Consider the following 24,796-nt stretch of genomic DNA (forward strand, 5'->3'; position numbering starts at 1 on the left):
ACAAGATGGAGGTCCTGTTGGTAGGTGGATTGGGCTTCGGGGAAGGGAACCTTGACCTTGTCCTGATTGGGGTTGCACTCCCTCTTAGGGACAAGGTCCGCAGCTTGGGAGTGCTCCTCGACCCAGAGCTTTCATTGGAAGCTCAGGTGACAGCGGTGGCGAGGAGCGCTTTCTTTCAGCTTTGGCTGATCCATCAGCTGCGTCCCTACCTGGAGAACAACTGCCTGGCGACAGTGACACACGCATTGGTGACTTCCCGACTTGACTTCTGCAACTTGCTCTACGTGGGACTGCCCTTGAAGACGGTCCGGATACTTCAATTGGTTCAAAATAGAGCTGCCAGGCTGCTGACGGGGACTGGGTGTTATGTTCACATGACTCCAGTTCTCCTTCAGCTTCACTGGCTCCCCACTGAAGTCTGGGCCCAACTCAAGGTGTTGGTTATCACCTATAAAATCCTTAACGGCTTGGGTTCTGGTTACCTAAAGGAGCGCTTACAGCCGTATGTGCCCGCCCGCTGCTTGAGATCAGTGGGAGTGGCCCTTCTCTGGGAACTGTCCGTGAAGGATATTAGGAGGGTAGGTACTCGGAGGAGGGCTTTCTCTGCGGTGGCGCCCAATCTATGGAATGCACTCCCCAGAGAGGTCAGCCTGGCACCGTCGTTATTTGTTTTTCGGTGCCAGGTGAAGACCTTTTTATTTAAACGTCATTTTAACTGTTAATATTATTTATTGATTTTACATCTTTGGCCAGGACGTCTACAACTATATTGTTTTTATATTGTTATTATGTTATTTATTGTTGTGAGCCGCCCCGAGGCTTCAGCGAATGGGGCGGCATAGAAGCTTTCTAAATAAATAAATAAATAATAAATAAGAATCTGTGACTAGGTGAAAGTCACCCAGTGAGCTTCATGGCTGAGTGCAGACTAGGATCTTGATCTCCTCAGATGAACACTCTAACCACTATGCCACACAAGTCCTTCACTGTGCTGTGAATATTTTAATAAATATTAACACACTGTCATATCAGGAATACTTCTGTGTGGTAAAAGCATGTTGTGGTTTCTTACTCACCATCCCATTCCCTGCATCCCTGTGTCCTGTTGTTCAGCTATTGCATTGTTAAATATATACACAGAAAATAAAGTGATTGATAAATCTTTGTAATTTATAGTCAACTACTGATAAACTTTCCCTCACAGTTTTACAAAGAAACACTTGCATATTCAGGAATTACTGCTTCAGTGAACTGAAGCAATTGCATAAACACACAGCTCAGAAGCAATGCTGTGGTTGTTCTATAGAGTAACTGACTCTTACAACAGTGAAACAGTTTACTGCAGAGCAACTCCTAAAAATTGCACAGAATCAAACCAGTCACAAGGCAGGAAGGATGACAAAATATATTGTTCAGTATGTAGAGATTGAGATTTGAGGGGGGAAAAGGATCAAAACAGTGGGAACTACACTTCTGTGTCCATCTTACAGTCTTCCTCCAACAGGTTGCAAAGAAAATCTGAATGAAAAATTGTAAGGAACCATCATTATGAAATTAACCTAAACATAAAATTAAAAGACACTATTTGCTAAAAGAACATGAAATTGCATAGTAATTCTATGATAAAACAGTAATCTGCTGGAGAAGAAATTATTATTCTACATGTTCGTACAAGTCCAGTAAAAATAGGATTTGATTGCAAATGTTAGCTCCAGCATAATTAGAATTAGTGGCCAAATCCATAGATGGATTTTGCTATTACTTCTTTATGCCCTATATAATATTAGACATGTGTGCTTTTTAAATGTTTATATTTATTGTAAAACTTTCTGTTATGAATATCCCCACCTCCTGCAATACAGAATGTTAGGGCTGAAGTTTTTAGCCAATTGCCATTTGTCGAGTGGTGTTTTCAATCATTTGCAGTTTCCTCTCTGTGAATGAGGGAGAAATAAATGTAAACTTGGAGCTTTTCTGGATTTTCATAGCCCAGTCTTCCATACTGACCTCTCATAAATCCCACTGAGACGACATAAGCTTTTCTGCCTGGCAGCACTTCAGAGGCATTAAGTGTAAAAGAGAAGGTAAGTAATTCAACATACCTTCCCATTTATATAATGGGGGAAGACATCTTGATACATTTACAGTGCTCCTCCGGGGATATTCCATCAGTTATACCTAACTCTAATGGACAATAATTGATTTGAACTTTCTACTTAGTATGAAGCTGTAAACAACTTCAGTCCAGGCTACAGAGGAGAACTGGTGGTTTGTAAAATGGAAAGGCATTTGGAAACATGTCCAATGGGTCATGAAGTGGCCTAAGAATTGAGAAAATAAATATAATTGCTTTGTTTTTTGTCAAGTTAACATATGGTTTCAATTTACATTATTATAGGAAGATTACCACAAGTAGGAAGGACTGTGAATAACAAATTTAAGGTAGAGAGCTTCAGGCACAGCCCCAACATGTTCCACATGGGAGATCACCAGCTATTGATTGTAGCACTAGTTTGCTTGTATGATTTTACATTTTGTACCCTGCTTTGGAATTATTTATAATTAAATGAATAATATTTTATAATAAAATAAAAAGATCCCTTGTTCCTAGGTCTGATGCCCACATTCACGTTAAAGACTCCTGCCTCATTCCGAAAAAATCATTAGACAAGTACTAAAATAGTACTGCTGCAGTGTACTACAAGACTTAATGATACATTGCCACAAACACTGCACTCCACCTCCTTTGTCCAAACCAACTACAAGGAATTCCGCTTTTTGCAAGACAGTTCCTTTTCCCTCACAACCATGAACACATCAGAGACATGCTGATAATATTTGTAAAAATGCCCATTTTCCTTTCCAATCTTTATTGTCTTCTGCTATCCAACAGATTTATTTTTTTAAAAAATGGGGCTGCCGAGTAGTTACAGTGGTACCTTGGTTAACGAACTTAATTCGTTCCACGATTCTGGTCATGAACTGAATTAGTGGTGAACCAAGTCAAATTTCCCCATAAGGTTCAACGTAAATAAGGTTAAATGGTTCTGAACCATAACTTTGTTATACATATAGGACAGCATATACACATAATAAATAAATAAATAAATAAATAAATAAATAAGTATTTTTTAAAAAACACACAAAAATACGAGCCACATTCCCGGGCTGCAGACCAAGCTGCGGCCGCCTCGCCAAGACCGGGGGCGGATGGGCAGAGGTGGAGCAGGAACAGGGCCACAGCTCCTGTGCCTTCACTGTGGGCTTCTCAGGGTAAGCCGCTGCTGCCGAGTGGCGGCCATGCTTCTTCCCCCTGTGGTGGGGAGAGGTGGGTCCTTTTCCTCCCCTTGCCTCAGCCCGCGGAAAGCAGCCCTTACCTCCCTCCTCATGGCCCTCTCCCAGCCGGGGGAGCCATCTCACACCCACCTCTCCAGCCTTTCCCTCCTGCTCCCCTTCCTGAAGCCAGGCAAATGCCTGTGAGGGAACCTTTCTCTGGCTTGGAAGCAGGGCAGCAAAGAGCCAGGAAGGCCTCGACTGAGGTGAGCACACCCTCATGGCTCCCCGTCATGGTGGGTGGGGAGAAGATTATTGTTTGGAGTGTTCGGGCGGGGAAGATGACCGCGATTGTGGTTGTGACTTGATGTGGAGTTCGCAAATGGAGGCAAAATTTTGCCAAAATATCTGTTCACGAACTGAATTGGTCATGAACAGAAGCTTTCATGAACTGAGGTACCACTGTACTAGAATACCGCACAGCTTAATCAAATGTTAAATGTTGCCCTAATCAATCTTTATTTTAAGCTACCACCCCTGGAAATACACACACACAGAGCAACTAAATGGTAATGGATGTTTAGAGGTGCTACATGCCTTTCTGTTGGGATATAAAAAATAGAAAAGGCTGTTAAGGAAGGGGTATTTATTTACAGCTCTTTTTTTTCTTTCCAATGAACTCAAAGTGGCTTATACCACTCTCCTCCCCATCTCCATCTTATTTTCCAAAAACAGCCCTGTGAGGTTGGTTGGGCTGAGAGTCTATGACTGGCCCAAAGTCATCTACTGAGCTCCATAGCTGAGTGGAGACCAGAACCCAGTTTGACTGAGTTTCAGTTGAGTATTCTTAACCACTACATCATACCACATAGCCATGAACTATGCCAATACTAATTTCATAGCCAGTATATGAAGAAATATATTTTTTACAAGTTCATAGCATTATGAGTTTATAAAAACAATGTATGTGATGTAAGAGGGCCAGTGAGGGGTGGATCCTCCAAATCTGATTTATCATCTGAGCATAATGAGCTCATTCCTCAGAATGCTTGGACATTAGCCATGCTGCTGGGGTTGATGGGTATTGAAATCCACAACATCTAAAGTCACCACATTGGAAAAGGATACTATAGAGCAACATTAAATTTGTCATGCAACATATCATGCTGATGCATTTCTTAACATTCACTACTTGTTGTACATAGGTGAGCAGTGGTTGGTAGCAGAAGCTAAGTGATTAGACAGTATCATGGGAACTGAGTGGGGCAGCAATGATTCTACTTAGCTTGAAATATAATTGTGAATGAATAAATCCTCCTTCCACTCTCACCACTACTCTTCTGTACCTTGGTTTCAATTTGTCTGAGACAACAACAGACCAGATCTGCAAACTGCTAAACACAATAAAAGGGATTTTTAGGTTATAACCACATGCACTTTCACCTTTAAATCAGTTGCAATTTCACCTACAGCTTGTTTTTGAAATTGGCGCTATCAAACAGCAGTTCCTTGTTCTAGAGTGGGTCACGCACCCTGAAACCTTGCAGTGTGTCTGCTCAGCTGTCATAACCAGGCTGTCAAGTACACTGGTTGATAATAACACATACATGTTTACATGTAACACAGACAAAACAATTGTTTTGTGAATGGGTACTGTTAATAACTCCATTACCATTGTCCGTGTTTTATATATTACATTTCCCTCTGCCCTCACTCTCTGCAATTTGCCCTACCAGGTGTATATATACGTGTAACTCAGAATTTCTAACACTTCATGCAGCTACAGAAATAGACAGAAATCTGTGCAAGCTTATTCCAAAATACATTTATTGCTGATGGGTGCAGAATGTAAATTTAAAAATTTACGTTCATTTAACAACACTTATTGTTTGGTTCTCCTTCATGGATCACTGCCTTGTTGTGGCGAAGATGAGCCCCTCAGGTCGGAAGTTGTCTAATATGCTACTGGGGAAGAGCAGAGGGCTAGTACTAGTAGCGCCAGAAAGAATGAAGTGACTGGGTCAAAACTGAAAGGACACTCAGTTGCGGATTTATCTGGTGGTGAAAGGGAAGTCCAATGCTGCAAAGATCTATACTCCATAGGAACCTGGAATGTAAGATCCATGAATCAAGGCAAGCTGGATGTGGTCAAACAAGAGATGACAAGACTGAACATCGACATCTTAGGAATCAGTGAACTAAAATGGACAGGAATGGGTGAATTTAATTCAGATGACCATCAGGTATACTACTGCGGGCAATAATCCCTCAGAAGAAATGGAGTAGCCTTCATAGTCAATAAAAGAGTAGGAAAAGCAGTAGTGGGATACAATCTCCAAAGTGACTGAATGATCTCAGTCTGAATCCAAGGAAAACCATTCAACATCACAATAGTCCAAGTTTATGCCCCAACCACTGGTGCTAAAGAGGCTGAAGTTGACTGGTTCTATGAAGGCCTACAACACCTTCTAGAACTAACTCCAAAAAATGATGTCCTTACCATCATGGGGGATTGGAATGCTAAAGAAGGAAGCCAAAAGATAACTGGAATAACAGGCAAGTTTGGCCTTGGAGTACAAAATGAAGCAGGGCACAGGCTGGTAGAATTTTGTCAAGAGAATACAATGGTCATAGGAAACACTCTTTTCCAACAACCCAAGAGATGACTCTACACATGGACATCACCAGACAGTCAACACAGAAATCAGACTGACTATGTGCTCTGCAGCCAAAGATGAAGAAGCTCTATACAGTCAGTAAAAGCAAGACCAGGAGCTGACTGTGGCTCAGATCATGAGCTTCTTGTTGCAAAATTTAGGCTTAAATTGAAGAAAGTAGGGAAATGCACTAGGCCACTCAGGTATGACCTAAATCATATCCCTGATGAATATACAGTAGAGGTGACAAATAGATTTAAGGAATTAGATCTGATAGACAGAGTGCCTGAAGAACTATGGATGGAGGTTCGCAACATTGTACAAGAGGTAGCAACTAAAACCATCCCAAAGAAAAAGAAATGCAAGAAAGCAAAATGGTTGTCTGAGGAAGCTTTACAAATAGCTTAGGAAAGAAGGGAAGTGAAAGGCAAGGGAGAAAGAGAAAGATACACCCAATTGAATGCAGAATTCCAGAGAATAGCTAGAAGAGATAAGAATGCCTTCTTAAATGAACAGTGCAAAAAATAGAAGAAAACAATAGAATAGGGAGGACCAGAGATCTCTTCAAGAAAATTGGAGATATGAAGGGAACATTTCATGCAAAGATGGGCATGATAAAGGATCAACAGAGGCAGAAGAGAGAAGAGGTGGCAAGATTACACAGAAGAACTATACAAGAAAGAGCTTAATGTCCCTGATAACCACGATGTGGTGGTCACTGACCTCGAGCCAGACATCCTGGAATGTGAAGTCAAATGGGCCTTAGGAAGTCTGAGCAACAACAAAGCTAGTGGAGGTGACAGTATTCCAGCTGAGCTATTCAAAATCTTAAAAGACGATGCAGTAAAAGTGCTACACTCAATATGCCAGCAAATTTGGAAAACTCAACAGTGGCCACAGGATTGGAAAAGGTCAGTTTACATTCCGATCCCAAAGAAGGGCAATGTCAAAGAATGTTCAAACTACCACACCATTTCACTCATTTCACATGCTAGCAAAGTGATGCTCAAAATCCTACAAGCTAGGCTCCAGCAGTATGTGGACCGAGAACGATCAGAAGTACAGGCAGGATTTCGAAGAGGGAGAGCAACTAGAGATCAAATTACCAACATATGCTGGATCATGGAGAAAGCTAGGGAGTTCCAGAAAAACATCTACTTCTGCTTCATTGACTATGCTAAAACTGTTGATCGTGTGAATCACAACAAATTGTGGCAAGTTCTTAAAGAGATGGGAGTACCAGACCATCTTATTTGTCTCTTGAGAAACCTATATGCGGGTCAAGAAGCAACAGTGTGAGAACTGGACACAGAATGACTGATTAGTTCAAAATTGAGAAAGGAGTTTGGCAAGGCTGTATACTGTCACCCTGCCTATTTAACTTACTGTATATGCAGAGCACATCATGAGAAAGGTGGGGCTAGATGAATCACAAGGTGGAATTAAGATTGCTGGGAGAAATATCAACAACCTCAGATATGCAGATGATACCACTCTCATAGCAGAAAGTGAAGAGGAACTAAAGAGCCTCTTGATGTAGGTGAAGGAGAGTGCAAAAGTTGGCTTGAAACTCAACATTAAGAAAACTAAGATCATGGCATCCGGTCCTATCACTTCCTGGCAAATAGATGGGGAAGAAATGGAGGTAGTGACAGATTTTATTTTCCTGGGCTCCAAGATAACCGCAGATGGAGATTGCAGCCAAGAACTTAAAGACGCTTGCTCCTGGGCAGGAAAGCTATGGCAAATCTAGACAGCATACTAAAAAGCAGAGACATCACCCTGCCAACAAAAGTGCGTATAGTCAATGCTATGGTTTTCTCAGTTGCAATGTATGGCTGTGAAAGCTGAACCATAAGGAAGGCAGAGTGCCGAAGAACTGAGGCCTTTGAATTGTGGTGCTGGCGGAGAATCCTGCGAGTCCCTTGGACTGCAAGGCGATCAAACCCGTCAGTCCTGGAGGAGTTCAACCCTGACTGCTCTTTAGAAGGCCAGATCCTGAAGATGAAACTCAAATACTTTGGCCACCTAAGGAGAAGGACTCCCTGGAGAAGAGCCTAATGCTGGGAACAATCGATGGTAAAAGAAGAAGGGGACGGCAGAGAATGAGGTGGCTAGATGGAGTCAGTTAAGCAGTCAGTGTGAGCTGCTGCAGGATGGTGGAGGACAGAAAGGCCTGGAGGAATGTTGTCCATGGGGTCACGATGGGTCGGACATGACTTTGTGACTAACAATGACTACAACATTGTTTGGTTGTTGTGAGTGCAGTGGCTTGGCCTGATGAGCAAAGCTACTCAGCAGATAAGAAACAGAAAAGATGTGAGTGTGTGTGCTTGTGCATGCATGCAGATGGACACGCATATGCATCTGTGTACACATGTGGTGGCAGCAGTTCTGATCTTGAAGAAATTGTCACTTTCAGTAAAAACAACTAAAACATGTTACAGGCACATGAGGAATGGGTAGATGGAAGCAGGCTACTTTGCTACATATCTTTAGACATGAGAAGCCTAACATAAGAAATTACCCAACTGAACCAAACCCAGGAGATAGCTGTGTCATGATAGAAACTGCCAGGTAGGAAGCCAATCATGGAAGGTTCCCTTATGGCAGGAGAAAAATTGGGCCAGGGGAAGGGAAAGAGTATCATGTCAAATGGGGGTTGAAACATACCCTTGAAAGAGGGTAAACAAATACAGTAAAAGAGAGGTACATGTGATGGATCATTGCCAGCATGACCTATTCCAAAACAATGCACTTGTGAGGCAGAATATTATTTTCAAATCATATGTACATTTTTGGTCATCACATTTTAAAATGAGCAATGGTGGTGCACAAATTGTTATTTAATCATGCTAGGCAGGCAGAATGCAGTATTATTTTATAAGTTACAATCAAAATAGAGGTGGCAGATGTGTGCAGAATCTGTTATGTGGGTGAATCTCTATAAATCAGTCAGGGAGCATTACAGAGTCGCATGGACTTCCTCTGCCCAAACCATTCAATATCTTATTTCTCCCAATAGAGCTCTGAAAAAGAAACAGCCCTTGTGAAAGAAAACAACTTTTACAAGGTGGGTTAGGTTGAAAAAGTTCAGCTTAGGGGAAAGTCTCTATCCAGCTATGTTTTATGCTGTGCTTTAGATAATATTAATCAAAATACTTTGGAAGAAACTTTTTTGGCATAGAAGAGCTTGCAATTATCATTCACAATTAAAATTTAAATGAAATATGTTGGGAAACTCAAACTGTCTCTTGGCAACTGTTTTAGATACATACTGAATGGGGGTTAATTGTGTGTGTGTGTGCGCGCGCGCGTGCACACGCGCATGCATGTGTGCATGAAATCGGTCTCCCTGGATCTAGCCATGAACTCACATGTGTTTGAACAAGAGTAAGGGCAACAATAATCTTATACACAGAAGCAGGAAGTGGCTTGTTTGCTGAAGATGAACTATGTATGATAATATTCTAGGCTGCTGAAAGGCTTTGGTAAAATGGTATCCTCTTTCTAAACCAACTATGTCTTTAGAGCAGCATAAATCTTTATGCTGAACAAGGACGGACAAATCAGTCCATTTCTGGTTCATGTCACTTTGACATGGGTCTCTCACATTTAAAGACATATTTCAGAATACCAATTTCTAAATAAATATTTCTTTCAAAATAAACATTTTACATCAGGCTTTTTGGGTTGAAAACTGTTTAATAAAATTTGGAGAACTGCAACATCCAGTGAAAGATAAATTCCGATTTACATGTTACTCTGGCAGGGGTCAGTCAAGTCCCTATTGGAATTTGCAAAGATCAGTTTCCACAAGCATCTCTAATTCTTGGGTAATTACAGATTCAGAACCTTTGCTGAATAACACAAAAGGGAAAAATACATTCTCTTAGATTCAGATAAACTATAGAGATCTAGGATGCCAACTCCTCTACCTCCCTCTCACACACAAGGTATGACTTTTTGTCTTCCTTTCAAGAGCCAAGCCCTAAAATCTTAGGTTAATGATTCCTTATTCACTTGCTCTGTAGAAAGAATTTTATTCAGCTTTCCCCTTTTCTAGCTTTGGTTCAGCTTCATTATGACAGTTTGGGAAAAACTGACAGGGGATCATAAGTTTATACATTTAGACAACATTTTGGCAAATACCACATTCTACCCTCGCCAGCCTTTACAAAATGAAAGTAAAGAATCTCTCCTGGCTCCTGCAAGGAATAACCAAACAGCCTTAGTTATCACATGTTGTGTGTTTAATGTTTTTTTTTATTACAGATTTCCACAAACAACTTCAATTATCTCAAACGATCACACAGTGATCTACATTTTTATAAGTGCCTTAATTCGCATTTGCTCCACAGTAATCAGTTATGCCCACCATTAAAACAGTTCCAGAAAGGGTTAGTTTAAAAAAAGGTATTTTTCCATGCTCTAAAATAAAAACATATACCTTAAAAATATACTTTAATTGTCATGTTATCAGAATGAATAGCAAAGCCAATAGGAATATAGTTCAGATCAGCTTGTTTTTCTTCATGATACAAATATCATATTGAAAATATTGTTCTCAAGGTTTTTTTAAGTGGATGAGTGTCAGCTAAAAGAATAAAATGCTTTTTCTTGTTTATAGTTTATGGAGTAGGCATATACATGTCTACTTCGAAGGAAGTACCAATGATTCCAGTGAGAATTACTTCTAAGTAAGTGTCTGTAAGATTGCACTTCTAGCCCAATCACAGGGGTGGGCAACTTGTTGCTCTCCAAACGTTTTGGCTAACTATGTCCATACATGCCAGCCAGCAAAGTCAATGGTGAGAAATGATGGATACTGTAGACCAAAATATTTGGAGGATGAGAAGCTGCTCATCCCAGTTCTAATATGTCAAACTAATATGCCACCATGAGAAAAGGGGTCATGTGTTTAGAGGTTCTATAACACCCTTTCCTCTGGTGCCCTCAAGAAGTTTTGGACTATAACTCCCACCATTGGCCATGCTGGCTGGGCTGATGGGAAGTTAAGGAAAGCTGCTCTACACTGTTTTGCCACCAGTCACTTACAAACATGATATACAATAAAGCTTTGTTAACTACATGATATACAATAAAGCTTTGTTCATGCCATTTTGCTTTTCCTGATAGGTCAAGTCTGAGCAGACAAGGAAGTTGTCCTGGCATTTTAGATGGCTACCAAAGTGCATGTTTTCAAAAACTTTCATCTAGTAGATGACAAGCCAATAAAGTTGTGAGTTAAGGCAGCACGAGACAGAGGCATGTCTAAATCATGAATGTTGTGTCCAATACTTAGCATTACATTTTAATAAAGGATAAAGGAAAAATGGAAAAGCTTCAGGGGAGGGCAACAGAGATGATTGGGGGACTGGAAACAAAGCCCTATGAGATGACACTGAAAAAGAATGGCATATTTAGCCTTGAGAAGAGAAAACCGAGGGGAGATATGATAGCACTCTTAAAGTACTTGAAAGTTTGCAACCCAGAGGATGGCCAGAATCTCTTCTTGGTTATCTCAGAGTATAGGACATGGAATAATGAGCTCAAGTTACAGGAAGCCAGGTTCCAGCCAAATGTGAGGAAAAAATTCCTCTTAGAGCAATATAAAAATGAAACAATTAGCTAAGGAGGTATGGGCTCTCCCATCCCAGAGGAATTCCAAGATGCAGCTAAATAACGAATGCTTTAACTTGGAATTCTGCACTGAGCAGGGGGTTGGATCTGATGGCTTCTGACCCTTCCAACCCTACTGTTCTGTGATTCTATTAATGGCTTGGAAGAATTGAATGAAGAGCTTGTTCTTAAAATTATCCTCAATTATGACTAGCCTACAGAATTAAAGACAAAATGTTATTTCACCAAGCACTATCTTTGCAACTTAATTGTGTATACTAATGACCCCTAGGTCACTGTGCTTATGAAAAGATCAAGAAATCTGTGGAAGGTGATGTCATTGTGCCACACAGTGCAAAAGACAGAATACAGTTGCTGCTGGTGGCTATAATGTTGCATTGGATAGGCAGTTTTCACAAGAAAACATTTGGGTGCTTGACCAACCTCCAGGAAACAATCATAAGTAAATGACAATAGAGTAGGTTGCAGGTAAGGCAAGTATATCTGAGTAAAGCCAGGTTTAGTCTCTCTAACTATCAGGCTTCTAACTATTCAGGAGGTTCAAGTATTAATGCTCGGCTCCTGATGTTTTCCCAGAGTACTCTACCCTCTGATATATCTGCCCTGCCTTTCACCCTCCATCCTTCAAGCAAAGCTGACAAGGAGGAACATGGCACCAATCAGAGAAACTGTAAAAGAAAACAATTCCTTTCCACTGATCCAGTGTTTGTAGCAGAAGGCACATCTGTTAACTCGGCAGTAAACATAAGGAACGCAAAAGCATGCCTGAATGAGAGAACACATCAAGCCACCTGATGTGGTGGAGGAGGTGGGTGTATGGGGTCAAGCCCCTGCCACAGGAAGTATGGTTGTAGCTATTAATCAAGAATATATGTTCTTTTTAAGGGAAAATTCTGGAAATTATCAACAGTGACTTGAGTATCATATTCCTACTCTACTGTAGACAACCTAGAGCTTTCCATTGTTTGAGCTGTGACATTGGAGAGGGGAGAGTGACACAGTGTTTTGAATCAGGTCATCTGCTCTTAAGAGTTTCTATTGCTATTAGAAGTTACAGTAAAAGTTGGTTAAAGTCAAGAAAGCTAAAATGATTTCAGCAATAAGCATTACTGTTCCAAACTCAGAAAATATATTTCATTCCAAATTATTTTGTTTAGGATTTATAATATACTGTAAGCCATCCAGAGATGACAGTGATGGATGGCCTATAAATCTCCTAAAATAAATAGATAGATAGATAGATAGATAGATAGATAGATATCTTATTTGTTCAAACATTTGGGTACATTCAACACATACCTGAATATATTGACTATTTTGGGATTCAGTCTTGAATGAGGAATGACAGCTGAGTGAAGGCATTTAAAAAGCTACAAACTCTTTTCACACAGGCTGGCTGGTCCCATATACCAAATTAAAAGGGATAGGTGATCCAAGTGATTAATAAACCTATAGGAATTGGAGTATGCTCAGCAACAAGTCCTTTCCTCAGAGTTTTAACAGCGCATTATGAACACATCTTGCTGTATCATATATTTATTTATTTAACGCTTTTCTATTCTGTCCAATTACAAAAAGTCTTAGGACGGTCTTACAATAAAGATAAAAAGTACAGCATCAAATTATCAATAACACTCCAATTAAATAACAATTAAACCTCAAAACACTGGAAAAGAAAAAGGTGTTGGCCTGGTGCTGAAAAAATAAAATGACAGCACCAGGCACACCTCTCTGGGCAGCATATTCCATAACTGGGGTGCCATTGCAGAGAAGGTCCTTCTCTGGGTAGCCACCCTCCTAATCTCCTTCAAAGAGGGCTCCTCTAAGAAGGACCTCCGACCCAGAACTAAAGAGGCGGGCAGACACATTTATCCTTTATTAAAGGTAGAGTAAAAGCTAGCATGGTGTGGCAGTTATGGTGCTGTACTGGGACTTGGCCATGAAGCTCACTGGGTGACTTGGGCTAGCCATGGACTCTCACGCTACTCTCTAACAAGGCTGCTGTGAGGATAGAATGAAAAGGAGGAAAACTATGCAAGTTGCTTGCTTTACTTGCAGGAGGAAAAAAAGTGGGATATAAAATGTAGCAATGAAATAAATAAAAGATGCATGAAATAGAGGAAACTGTCATGCATTTTGTTTTAAAATATTTTAATAGTTTTTTTCAAGGTTGATTATTACAATGTGGCCTCTATAACCACAAAACTGACAAAGAACAGAGGCCCCCTTAAGTGACAAGAAAACAACAGATTACGTCAATAGTACCTGTTAACACATGAATAACTTAAGTATTGTAATACTGAAAAATGCCAAAACAACTGCTACAGGAATATGCACTTGGGATATTGTGTATATCTTCAGTTCACAATAGTGTCTGTGGAGTGTTGCAGCAGCATATGTAATATCTCATGCATTATTGTAACATTTGTATTGTAATTTTTCAAAATCACATTACTTAATTTGCTCATATGTTCTGGGTCATGCTGACTTTGTTGTTTGTTTCTCTACATCCTCAAGACTGTTATCACCATATCACTGACAATACCATCAAAATTAAATTTATAATGTAGGTGGCTAAGACCTTTGATTTCAACACAATAAAAATAGCAGCAGGAAATGTCTTGCCAAAATAATGACATGATAGACTTGCAGATAAAAACAAATTTTGCAAATCAACAATATATTTGGTAAGTGTACAAAAAAACACTAAGACAGAGGCTCTGCCCAAAAGGCAAGACTTTGCATAAGTGCTATCCATTCAGTCAATGCACTCCTAGCTGCATCATTAGATTTAAAACAAAATGACTACTAACTGAAATATGGCTTGCCAGTGTAAATCAGAGCAAAGAAGCTTTAATTTCACCTATGCAAACAATTGTGCTAACATCATAGCATGGGGATTAGTATCATCTGCTTTAATGGCCACATATGTACAATATGATATTATAATACAAGTAACCTCAAGCTAACTTCATACAACATCAGTAGGTACAAACCTGCATACACATGAGAGCCAGTGTGGTTAAGAGCATGGGACTGGGACTCAGACGATCTGGGTTCTAGTCCCCACTTGGCCATGGAGCCAACTGGGGGACTTTGGGCCAGTCATAGACTCTCAGCCCAACCTACCTCACAAGGTTGTTGTTGTGGGGATAAGATGGAGGAGGAGAATGATGTAAGCTACAAAGGCCTTGAGCCCTTTGTAGGAAAAAGGCAGGATATAAATTGAAAAAAAAATACACAAGGATCCCTAAGAATGTCGGTTTAACAATATTATTAACAAGAAGTTTCAGCTGTGATTGTTTTAACTGGGAAAGTGACCTTTGTAATCTTGCACGGCTCCCCAACATTTTTCATCCTATGGCAGCCTTGGGAATTTGAGAAACTATTTTAGACACCAGCACAAGATGCTTAATCAGTGGACTGTAACTCTGGCATCTACCTGATGTGTCTATGGATGTTAGGCTGCACTGTATTCAGCAAAAACTTTTCTTTCATGTCTTTTGGTGCTATGGACCAAGTCCTTAAAACATACACTCTGGTACTGGCATTAACAAATTGCTGAGACACTTTTACTAGAACAAATCCCACAGTTAAAGGTTAATGACTGGTGACAATTGGCTATTGCCTATATAAGTAATTCTACAACAACCCAAAGCTAATAAAAGTACTGTTTTACTTTCAAAGGTCATGACGTTTTAGTTTGAGAAGGACTGTGGCTCTTCACAGTCAATAGCCAAGAGTTGCCAGATGGCTTGAACTGATCTTGATGCTTCCTGGGCCTATGTAGCACAGAGATATTGATGTGGAAGTCTTGGCTGTTGAAGTCTCTCTCTTTGCGAGTTTCCTTTGGACTAACTTGTGCATCATTTTTCATTCATGGATGTGATAGGCCTTGACCCACATAACACAGAGGTTCCAACTAAGATTTTGAGGTTGCTGTAAATGTTTACATGTGAGACTTGTTCAGATCTTTGATTGGCTAGAAAGATTGACCTCAGAAATTATTCAAGTCCCTGCCTTGTATCCTGAGCTGCAACAATTGGATGCTTTAATATCCCTTTAATAGGAGTTTATCTAATTTGGCTAATTGCTAGTGGTGCATATACAGCTAATGCTTTTTTTAAACATATGTCTTATTGTCCAGTAATTTCTTCTTTTGGGGAGAAGATTATTACAGATACATTTTGGACTGGAAAAGTCTTTAATAATCATTGTTGTACACATTTTTAAATTATCCACCTGGCTTTTGGAATTCAACAAATGGTCAGTGCAAATGGTTTCATTTGACCACTGTAAGAGTGATATTACAACACTGAAAGGATAAACTCTTATTTTCTAATGAAATGTACCAAGAACCTTATAACACTTATTTGAATGGGTGGCATACAGATCACTTCCCATGCTTGCCCCTCTAAGTTAAGATGATTACAGGCATATCAACTGGATTATGCCCTTAATATTGGAATTCTCTTTATTTCTTACTCAAGCATATGGTCTCTTAAATTACTACTTATGAATGCCCAGACTGCCATAAACCCTATGTGAATATCTCTAGGGAACTACACAATGTGGCAGCCTAGTTCCCTAGAGATACGTTATTCACAGCTTTTCGTTGTGGGCATCGGCTCAAACGTACCTAAACCAGTGTGTTTCAGCACTTGTCTAGGGCATATTAGTTTTGGGTTTTCTTTAGCATTTGTCCTTGTACTCATGTGATCTGACTTACATACAAATTCAACTTAAGGATTTTCTTAGGAATGGAACTCATCTATAACCAGGGAACTACCTGTACTTTAATGACAGTTGGCCTGCAGCCACAGACTACAAACATGGTACTTGCAATGAGAATGTCAATATTGAAATTTGTGGTTTTTAACCTCCCCTAATGGTAGTGAACATTAGTAAAGACTTAGTGAGAATAATTCTTCCATTTTCAAATTATAAAATGTTTTGTCTTCTACAAACTAGCAAGTTTTAAAAAACCCAAACATGTAGCACATGATCTATTATCCTGATCTCAGGTAAGAGCTTTTATTAGAACAAACCAAACTCACATGGGTTTTGCACCGGTTCACATTTCACAAGGTCAACATAATTACTTAAGACTTACACAGCAATACAGATTAGAGAAGAACCAGACACTTTCTGTCTCTGACCTTGACACTTCAATTTTCATCTTCTAGAAAAATGTCACTTATTAGAGATGCAATATCTCTGTATTACAGCTCATGGATACCCAGAGACAGTGAAAGAATAACTTTGCAAAATGTAAAGAATGTAAAGAAAGTCTAGTTGAAACAGAGTAATTGAAAAGGTGAACCTTACTGAAAAACTGAAAAGCATTTCTGTAGTTTAGCAACTTTAGAAATTTTAAAATCTTATTATAGCATTTTTCTTGTTTTGAGACACACCTTAAAGTGTTAGTTAAAAGGATATTTAAGCATATTTTTCTAAAAGATGTGAACTTGTTCCTATGTGCCTTTGAATACATTAAATGTAATGTTTATTGGGTTTTTTGCATATAAGTTACATGTCTCATTTTGCAAGTATCATCTAAAACGCGCTATATATGAAAAAAGATTATCTGGCAATATTATTAGGAATTGTAGGCTTCTGGGATGAGCAAATGGACACAATTTTCTTTTAACTGTTTTGAACACCATGTGTTGAGAGAAAACAACAGAACGGAAACTGCTTATCCAAAATTCTAACTTGTGGCATGCCATAGCCGAAAAACAGGTGTGTGGCATGCAGTTTACTTTACTAACATGCCTACCACATGTCACTCAATTCTGTTACCCCATTTACTTTATTTTGATATTGGAAATGCAATATGGCTTGATGGAGGATCTATAAAAAGTGTCATGCCCTTTTAAGTGAGTATACAATTTGAGAAAACATTGACTAGAATAATATTATCACATTATTGAATAATCCTTTGGATTATGCTGTGAGCTTCTGGCAGAAATCATAAAAGGTGCTTCAGATATTATTCCTATTAGAATAACATCCTGCACAAAATCCATATAGTTAACACAATCTTGCTAATTCATATTACTGAGTGAAAGGCTGATCCATCAGAATTCACTAATTTGGCAAATCATTAACAGACACAACAAATATTAGAATCAATTAAGAGTAATTCTTTCTAGAATGTATACTTTATTTTAGAAACTTGTTTATATGTGATTTGTAAAATTTTACACGAAATGGAGACATTAGGGAAGACATACATTATGAGGTTAAACTATCTCTCTGAGTTCTCTAGAGGAAGGGTGGGGGGCAAATATATAATTTCATTTTTATAGCTCCAAAATGCATAATTATGATATTGCATCACTGTTGTAAATTCTGCTTGTTTATAAAACCAAACTGAAATCTCAAGAAATGATATGCCTCAATGGCTAATTAAGGTCTGCTAATTATGCAAATATAATCTAGGTTAGTTCACAACATATTTCCAGGTTAGGTTTAGAATGCGAAGTGTTTAGGGCAAAATCCTTTGCAGTTTTCAAGAGAAAAAAAGCCCTGCAATTCCCAGCATTTCCCAGCTACCATGCTTGGCTGGGCTATGCTGGAAGTTGTAGGACTTCGGTTTTCTTTCTGATCATGCAGAGCTGTGTACCCCTACAGTTTTAAATTATGTTGTGACCAAACATCAAACCATACTGCCCATTTATATGACTTCTTTCCTGATGAATTCATCAAGAGTTCTTGAAAGCATTCATGTTTTTTGTGATCTTTCTACTGGCCTAACAGAAGTACTACACTATATGGATTTTTTTTTAAAATAGCCAACACAGCTGACTCAGTTTATTTGCAAACAGGTGAATAAAAATGACAGAATCAAATCATAGCTCAACAGCTGCTCACTTACTGCTCTTGCAGCTTTCTACACTCCTCCACTGTTAGAATGAAATTTGTTGTCATAATCTGAGCTATGACTTCATACATAATGTTTGTTGTAACTTCACAAGCATTTCTTTTTCCTGGCTGGTATACGAGAGAGAAAAATAATGTGAGTGAGTATCTCTTGCTACTCAAGTTTTAAATTGTCTGAGAACAACAGAAAATATCAAAGAAACCTGAAAGAACTCAGTTAAATTGGAACTTTGGTTTATCAGTCTAAACATTAAAAATAAAAAATAGAAATATTTCCAGCTAAGGCTATAAGACAGGCATAGAGACTAATTTGCTAGCTTTACAGGCTAACAGAACATTTGGAGCACCAATATTCTTCGTAATAACAGGATCTCATCATAGATTGGATCTGCATCTTTAGCACTATACCAAAATTGTGGAAAGATGTCCTTCTCTGAACTGGTAATGTATGAGATGATAGTCATGCAGAGACCCATGGTGCATCAATACCAGGGCTATGCATCTGCAGTGTGGATGAGTGGGGTGGGGCTAGGACGTAGAGAAGTGGTATGGCACACATTTGCAGTTCAAAGAGATTTGCAGTCCCCCAAACCTAGTGAGGACAGATGGTATGCCCTTGACAGTTGATCTTGGAATTGTCTTTGTAGTTATGAACTTTCTCAGCAAGTGCATTTCTTAAAGCTCAGAATATTGGATGTTTATGTGCTGATGGTAACATGGTTCATATAATATCACACTGCTCCCTGGGGATTTTAGGTTGATTTCAGCTCTCCCATACTCACCACACAGTGCCAGATAAAGGCCACTTGGAAAGTGAACCAATCCTTTTCAAACAAGAAAAGGTTCTAGGTCTGGATAACGTAACTACACAGAGTTGCTCAGGCTAATGCACTAGTTACAAGTGGCTAGTTTATAGGGTATTTAGTTTGATTGGAAATGGGATGATTCAAGCGTAGTAAGAAAATGTATACTCTTTTGCTCTGTCTGTGAATACAACTCAACCTCCATTCTTATCTATATACAGCGTCCTCATCTACAGACACAGCTTTCCGTCTGTTTCCAAATTATTATCTCGCATATCCATGCCTGTCTCTAAATAATTAAAAAAACACACACACATTGAGTCCACTTCAATTGTTTTCTCAGCACAGTTGTTTCAGAAACTAATAGAGCAGAGAACTTTGAGAATTTCTCTCTGTGTTTCTGTGCATGTATGCTCTGAATAAGCCAGTTTCTTAGGTGACCACAGATGTAATTTAAAAAATTTAAATCCTGCAAAGAAAGAGAAAATAAAAAATAAAATAATATCTAGGCTTACAACAGAGTTTCTGACAGTTCTTTATAAATCAGGCAGAAATCAAGAATTGCATTTAACTTGCTGCTGGTAAGAACCAAAATGTTTTACAACTTTCCCTAGTCTGTCACATTCTGAGAGAGGCTATCAATAAACTTTGCAAACAGAGGATTGCAGCTCTGTCTTTGTGTATTTAAGATGCTGTCAAAACCTTGATTGGTTGACATCCTGTCAGGCACTACAGTTGTTGCACAGTAACATGCACAAAGCACAATGCCTGAGAATAACCCAAGGTACAAACAAGAATGGGTTTGTAAATGGGAGTTCCTGAAATTCTGCCATTCACATGGCAACTGCTGCACTTTTCCGATTATACAAATGTCCCAACTAAAAACTGACTGTGTGCATCAGAGACAATCCATATATTCTACTAAAAATGGATAATGTAATTGGTGAAAAGCAGCATGAAAAGAGGATTAACTCTAAAATACACTTAAAAAACCCCTTGATGTTTTCCTCCCTTTATTTTAAGCTTTAATTTACTGCATAACATTAGTAAATTATCTTTAAAAAAACCCTGTGTAACCTGGTTGTCTGTACTAATTTTAGGAGTCAAGGGGAGCCTTTCTCTGATATCATGGCAATGTGGTCTTATGCACTGGATTGTTTCAGTCTTCCTCCAAGGGTATATTACTTTAATGTGCCCAGCAGCTAAGACATTGTCTCCACTTTATCCTAGAGCAGGCACAGGACCTGTAATTTGTATCGGGAACATGGCATATGGAGTGAGGAGGGGCTACTAAAATCCAAGTTGTCCACTACAGAAAAGATGACTCAAGAGTAAAAATGAACAGACAATGTAGCAGTTAAACACACATTTATAGTAATGTCTGATTTGCCCATATGTCTTTACAGGGATAGTCCCTGATCTGTTCTAGTTTGAGCCTAAGGTTGGATATACAAGGAATCAAGTCCAGCAAATCAGGTAGTTCAGAAACACATTGGACCAAAAGCAAACAAACAACGCTAACAGTGATCTATGTCTGAAGAAACACAAGAGTTGAAATCTAAATAGCAGATCACAGCTGAGAAAGTAAGGGCTGAAGTCGCTTTTGGTAAACCATCCAGCAATTTCTTCCTGCTTCTTTACAAAGGGAAGCATAGCCAAGCATGGAAGGGTGCACCTGCTTTCACTGGCCTCATATTCCTAGGATATGTATAATGCCACTAGGCTAGAAATGAGTCTTTACAGGAGGCCAGCAGATTTTTAAACAACAGGCAGAGTTATGCAGAACACCTTGTCCAGAAGACAAACTGCACACCTTAATCGTTGATCAAACTTGGAAGAAGGCAGCACCTGAAAAATCACATTATATGATTAACAGAATAACAAGAACTCACAAGGGCTCAGAATGTTTAAATTAGGAATGATTCTGGTCCACTGACTGGTTACATTTGCAAATTACATCTGAACAAATGACTACCTATCATCTGGATGTAGTCAATTCTTCCCAGAATGCCACTGAGTAAATGGAATTAACCATTAATTACTATGATTCGTTTGTTTGCACAAAGAGCTTACCCTCCACAGGGCAGCTTACCCCCTGACTGTGCCACTGTCAGGGGCAAATTCGGCAGTACAGTGATATATCTCCCACTTGGTACCTGCTATAACTACAGGAACACAAACAGTTATCAATGGCAGGGTTCGGTAGCCAAGTAGCTAGGAGAGAGAGAGTTCAAAGAAGTCTAGAGATCCCGGTTCAAACCTTCACTTACCCATGAAGATCACTAGATTATATATGGCAGGTTATAGACATGTCTCATAAGGTTGTTGTGAGGATAAAATGCACGAGGGAGAGAATATCTCTATCACTCTGTGCTCCTTTAGGAAAGTATGGAATAAAAATATGGTAAACGTAATTACAGTTTTCTTAACCCTCTGCTAGTAGAAATATTGACTGAACTCATCCACTACTGGATCCAAATACACTGTAAGGATACCATACAAGTAAAACTTTATTAGACTAGGATTCCTGAAAAGGCCAAAATAAGATGATACTGGATTGAGAACATCCCATTCCACCAATAAAAACTCACCAAGAACAGGAAGCAGTAACCATTTTTTCTATTCTAATATCTTAGGTCAGGTCACCGCTCAGATTCTTTGGTTCACTTCACAGTGAACTCTTTCTTTTTTACTCAAACATTCACTTATTAATATGCAAAAGAGACCACCTGACCCTTATTCAAATGACTTCTGCCAGAAATAGTAGATTTCATGGGGATTCTTTTCCTAGGCTGCTGTAAGACCCTGGTCACTGAAGTTGTAAAGAATCAACTGTATTGCAATTAGGGTATGTAACAGAAGTGACTGCTAATATTTCAGCATTAAATTTATCTGCTCTCTCTTGTGAATCTGAAAATTAGAGCTTCTTTTTAACCTGTCTTCTAGATTTCTGAATAATTTAAAAATATGCCTAATCTTAAAATAGGATCTTATCACGTAAAATATATAACTCAGTTTACTCCAGTTATGTTTACTTCTTAGACCAATATAGCACCAACTGCCCATAGGTAGGGGGAAAGGAAGCACAACATTTTTCTTCCTCCTGTCTTTACCATCAAAACGTATTTTCCTCATTAATACTCCAGTTCAGCAAACTTCCTAAAGATGTGTATTTCAGTATGTTATACTGTAAAAACATTGCATCTCTTTTGCAATTCCTGAATTGGTTTTCAGCTTCTTTTCACATCAGATTCGCGTGTCTCCTGCTGACCTTAATAATCTGTGTAGCCCCGTCATGACCCACATCCATTCCTTCACCTATTAATCCCTCTCATTTCTCCTGGCCTGCTTTCTACTAATTCAAGCAATTCTCCTGGCTCACTGCTATTCTGTTTACTTATATGTTTTGCACACACTTTTGCTGGATTTCTTTCTACAGAGTGGCCCTAATCTAGCTAAAGTTAGATGAGACTTAAGGCCTACCAAAAAGCAATAAAACTTGAGTCAATAACAACTAACGTGTTCCATTTGTTTCCGTGGGGCTTAGTTGTGACTAATCTTGACTGAATTGCTGCTATAGCATAGAAAACCAGCCAAACTGTGTGCTAAGCACATAAGTATATGGAATAACAGATAGTCCTTTATTACAGCAAAGAGACCAGGAGAATAGTTTGATTTAATGAATGTAGACTATGAGAGAAGAGAGAGTTGAATAGGTAAAGGACTGGAAATTAGTAATGCCAGGAATACACAAGTCTTTAATATTAGGAAGAGGCAGATGTATCAGATTGAAGGCATTTTTAGTAGATCTTTTATTCTAAAGAAATTTTAGCATTTTTATAGGTCATTACTTCCTTCATCACCAGATGTCCTACTAATCAATGGCAAAAAATGACTCATGGAAGAAGGAAGTACTCATTTTCCTTGTTAGACCAGTAATACATTTTATGGACTTGAACTTCCAACTCTTTCTAAAATAGTTGTATTTTTAATCTTAGGAACAGTTGTCTACCTAAGTCTAACAGTCTACTTTGCATATCCCGAAAGCAAGAAATGTTCCAAAGAAAATGCATAAAGAAAAAAAGTTAAAGCTACTAGAGAATGCTGTGTGGGATTATCAAGACAGGAAAACTTTGCAGATGTTACTGTCTCTCTAGAGGAATAAATGCTTGAATTTTAATATTCTCAGCAGCTGGTTCCTGTTGAATGCCATCAGGATGATTCAGCCACCTACCAGAAACACCAGTAGCAGCAAGTGCACTCACATAGCTCGAAAGATACATACGAAACTTTTATGTTTTCAGAACAGTTACTTTGATATAGCCAAAGATTTATTAAATGATTCCCAATACCATGAATATTATCATTTGAAATAAAAACAGGCTATAGCCACATAAAAGACACAAGCCCTCTTTTTTAGGGTTTACTATGTACATTCAACTTCATATGAATATCATTGTTATTTACTTTTTACTTAGCTAATGGCATCTTGCCTCCCCATCACAAACAATGCCTACTGCTTGTTGCATTAGTTAAACTAAACCATTTCTATCCCAACTACCACTCTTGTAGATTGAATTATGAATAATTATTTTAATTATTTATTTAAAACATTTATATGCCATCCTTTCAATGTCTCAGGATGGCTTACAACATTAATTATTCCTTTCTTGCCTGGTGTTAGGAATATAGGTTAAAAGTAAATAGCTTGTCACCTTAATTTTTTTCCTAAATAACCTTTAGGAACTCTGAAACTTAGGTGACTGGATCTTTTCCAGATATTTTAAGAACTGCTAACAATGAATGCATCTGGTACTTCTCAAATAGTGTCCTAACAGACACACGTAACCCGGATCACATCTCTTTCTCGTTACGGTTTATTCTGTATTTGTATTATAAAGTTGGCTTGGGTGCTTTGGCAGAGAGGCAGCTCATAAATATTGTAAATAAATAAGGCTAATATGCCATACTCAATTTCAAGGCACCTACCTAGAACCCTTCCTCTCGTCCAATTCTTTTGTATTTTTGTAGTTAGATTTAATTCATTGTAAATCCAACCATGAACTAACTGGCAATAGAAAACATACCGAGTAAAACAGCACTTCATTAAGTGGTCTAGTAGGAATGAGCAAGTTTGTTTTTTAAAAGTGTGGTACTATGACACTATTTTATTTTAAAAGGGTTCCTTGAGAGGCATCCCTCAAAATGCAGCTGCTGCAGATATACAAGAAAAAAATGCTAAGGTATCTAAAATGGAAACATAGTGAAATATTACAGAGAGTGCATACTGCTCTAGTACAACATAATGGTGACAATCTCTTAATTACCATTAAGCAATGGGAAGCAAACTTGCATGTACTCCTGCTCCAATTATAAACCCTGATTAATTTTAACCTGGTGATGGTGTAGAGTTGGGGTTAACACCATGGTTAACATGAAAAACCTGTGGTCCATTCCTGGCATTATCAACCATAAGATGATCAAAAGCAGTGCATATATACCAAACTCAATGAAAGTTTGAAATTGATTAGAAAA

At 38.7% G+C, this 24,796-nt stretch overlaps 1 protein-coding gene across 18 annotated transcripts in view; it reads right to left on the reverse strand.

Annotated features, from left to right (window-relative positions):
• The window catches only part of ZBTB20 (zinc finger and BTB domain containing 20), a 635,479-nt gene that overhangs the window by 96,071 nt on the left and 514,612 nt on the right, over positions 1-24,796 (reverse strand). The window contains exon 9 of one of the 18 annotated variants that reach the window (XR_006415891.1): positions 17,719-21,109. The exons of the other annotated variants lie outside the window; for them this stretch is intronic. The gene's annotated coding sequence lies outside the window, so the exon portion shown is untranslated. Of the gene's footprint in view, positions 1-17,718; positions 21,110-24,796 lie in introns of those variants that run through there. 18 annotated transcript variants of the gene reach the window in all.

The sequence above is a fragment of the Varanus komodoensis genome, unplaced genomic scaffold, assembly GCF_004798865.1.
Source record: "Varanus komodoensis strain SLA01 unplaced genomic scaffold, ASM479886v1 scaffold4, whole genome shotgun sequence".
Classification (NCBI taxonomy): domain Eukaryota; kingdom Metazoa; phylum Chordata; class Lepidosauria; order Squamata; family Varanidae; genus Varanus; species Varanus komodoensis.